The sequence below is a fragment of the Myotis davidii genome, unplaced genomic scaffold (assembly GCF_000327345.1).
Source record: "Myotis davidii unplaced genomic scaffold, ASM32734v1 scaffold217, whole genome shotgun sequence".
NCBI lineage: Eukaryota > Metazoa > Chordata > Mammalia > Chiroptera > Vespertilionidae > Myotis > Myotis davidii.
Window position 1 is genome coordinate 8,740,899 of NW_006290034.1, and position 3,061 is coordinate 8,743,959.

Genomic DNA, 3,061 nt, shown 5'->3' on the forward strand with positions numbered 1-3,061 from the left:
AGCCTCCGAACTCACCCTGCGCGCTCGCTCCGTCCCCGGCGCTCTCTGCCGAGCGGGAGCGCCGAGCAGCTTTTACACTCACTGTCTGAAATCCTTAGCCCCTCCTCCCAGACTCCTCCTCACTCCAAACCAGTCCCGACTCCATCGCTCCCGGCCTGAGCCCCACACCTGTCTGGGCTGGGCCACGAGGCCCGGCGGTAGGTGGTCTTGGGGACTCGCAATCGATCCTTCCCCGAAGGGCTGCTCCGCTCCGCCACGGAGGGTTCAAACCCCAGAGGTCAAATGGAAACGCACCGGGGTGAAGGGGCCCTGCACTCCGAGCGCAGGCAGGGGTTTTCTGGGGCACCAGGCAGGGGTGCTGGACAAGGTGGCCCATGGGCCCATGGGCTGTGGGTGGGCGGAGTTGCCCCCCAGCTCCCCCCGCCCCCACCGACTTTGCCTGCAGCCAGTGCCTGGGGGTCTGCCTGGCATTTGCCATCCTGCCTTAGGTTTGGCTATTCCTCACAGGCTAGAGAGAGAAGCCAGGGTGCTTGTCACCCTGGAGAAGCGAGCACCCAAAGGAGCCCCAGAAGATGCAGGTGCGGGCGCTCTCCGACTGGAGGGCGGGCTCCTAGAACCAGAACCGGCTGGAAGGATTCAGAGCTTGCCCTCTCCTACCCCAGCCCCACACTAGCAAGTCAGAAATATCCCTGAAGTCAGATTTTTCACCAAATGTAAGCATGTTCTGGGGGATTCATAGGTCTTTCGAAGTTATAGACCACTTTTTCTGGTGTTGAACTCAGTCAGATGTCCTCACTTCCTCCCTGGCACACTGTGTGCTGAAGCCCTACCCTGTGCCTGGTGCAGGGAGAACGGGGATGTGGGGAGGGAGGCAGAGAGGGAGAGGCTCCCAGTCTCTTCATGGTGAAGGTCACCCTCGGGGACCTGGATGTAGTGCCTATAGGGGTTCCTGTTTGTAAGTCCCAGTGGAAGGCGCTTGAGCAAGGTGGGGCTCTTCTTAGGCACTTCCCATGCCCTTGACAAGGATTGGTCTGAGGCCGCCACTGCTTCCTAGTTTCATCTTTGCCCTAAGTTCACCCAATTTGTGCATGGTCTGCGAAGGACGAGGTAGGAGGAAAGCCCCAGAATTGGAAGTCAGTTTTGGCTTTGGTCTGTCCGCATTGCTTCCCAGCAAAGGCTTGGCCACTTCTGAGTTGTTCGGTACAGACTGGCGGGCGAGCACACCTTGGAGGTGAGTGCTGGTGAAGGGGCCACCGTAAGGGACCCTTTTGCAGAAGCAGTCCCCGAGTCGGGGTGACTGGTTAGGAAATTTATCATCATCAATTAAACAAAGAAATGTCCGGACAATAGGACAAATTCACTCATCAATCATGTCATGTATAAACTTTTTTGAAAGCACTAGCCATAAGCCTGACATAATAGCTGCCTGAGAATTTAGGGATGAAGTTGAAAATTTTAGAATAACAGAGAATTTAGTTGTTGAACGCAAAGCTTTGGTATATGTCCCTGTGGCATCACCCAGAAGGACAAAAGGATTTGGGGCACTTGTGGCTTTTCTTTTATGTGGTATATAAGAGGGAAATGTAAAAATGATGTAAGCAGAATATAGGCCTAGATGCCCTCCTCAAATTCTTGATCATATTCTGACAGCACATGCTGGCTTAATAAGAGCTCCTTTCCATCCGTGACTAGCTCTGTTTCTGTCCTTGAATTTTAAGGATCTTAAATAAGAACATGAAAGTAAGAATATGTAGGCAACAAACAAATACTCCAAAGGTTAATTACGAACGCCTGCTATGTGCCAGGCACTGTGAGATGGCTGAGGTGCCTGTTCTCAGAGAGCTGGTGTTCTAGTGGAGGCTGGATATTAGGCCCTGGCCATGTTTATCAGGGTCTCCCCAGATCCTAGCACAGGACCTGGCACACAGTAGGTGTTCAGTAAATGCTTAGTGAATCCAATAATGGTCAGAGCCATCTGTGACTGTCAAACAGCCCATCCACACGGGGCTGGTTTCCGGCCGGTTCCAGATGAGGTCGGCGTGGTACAGAGCCCACAGCCAGGGGTCTCTTGCCTCTTCCACGTTCGTGACGAGTCAAAGCGGGAATGTCCTTCTCCTGGGGCACCGAAAGAAGGACCTGAAGGCTTGGACTAGTTGCTTGTACACTGGGGCCTTGACTTACGAGTGTGTCCGGACTAACAAGTTTTTTGAGATACCAGCTGTCTCTCGGCCGATTTTTTGCATTGAGTTGATAGAGTAACTTGAGTTATCGAGCTCCTTAACGAGCTCGGTCTCCGAACGAATTAAACTCGTAAGTCAAGGCCCCACTGTATAGGAATGAGAAGCAGCTGGGAGGGCAGCGGCCAGAGGGAATGGTGCAGACAAGCAGAGGAGAAGAATGTTTTTCTGAAGGAGATTTTTCTCGAAAGAGCTTTCTATCCAGGGTATCAAAATAACCGGCAGCTGATGCATTTGCTTCCTTGGCGGACAGAGTGTGGTGCGCGCAGGAATTGTTATTTCCAAGGATCCAGAGCCTGCAGCCACAGCAGCACTCAGCCCAGCACAAAGCTCTTGCTTCATTCCAGAAGCCACGGCCAAGGGCTCATGCTGTGTTGCACGCCGGGAGGCTCAGCCTCGATCTGCCCGTGTGGACGCTGTGGCCGGCTCTGCTGGCAGTACGTCTGCAACAGAAATATTGTCCCAGTTGCTGGAAGAAGAAGAAATAGCTTCAGCGCAAAGATTGTTTTTCCTTCCTTCTAATCAGAGTGGGGAAAAACTTGAGAAGAGGAAATATTTTATAAAGCTCAGTATGATGACATGGCTACAGAATCACCAAGATAATCACTCCGGCCACCAGGAGGGGGACACAAGAGCCCAGGAAGGACTGGGGCTCAGCCAAGTAGGAATGGCCACGGTCAGACCAGAACTGGAGCCTGCTGACTTGTAGGCAAGCCCGCTTGCTACCTCACTCTCTGGAAGAGGCCGAGGAAAAGACCTCCAACCCTGGTCTTTGGTGCGGCTGGTAAAGGAGCAAAGGCAGGCGGGGTGCAGAACACTGCCCC

At 53.2% G+C, this 3,061-nt stretch overlaps 1 protein-coding gene across 1 annotated transcript in view; it reads right to left on the reverse strand.

Annotated features, from left to right (window-relative positions):
- The window catches only part of NGF (nerve growth factor (beta polypeptide)), a 55,985-nt gene extending 55,913 nt beyond the window's left edge, over nt 1–72 (reverse strand). The window contains exon 1 of the mRNA XM_015563535.1: nt 16–72. The gene's annotated coding sequence lies outside the window, so the exon portion shown is untranslated. The remainder of the gene's footprint in view (nt 1–15) is intronic.
- Nucleotides 73–3,061: the final 2,989 nt, after the last annotated feature.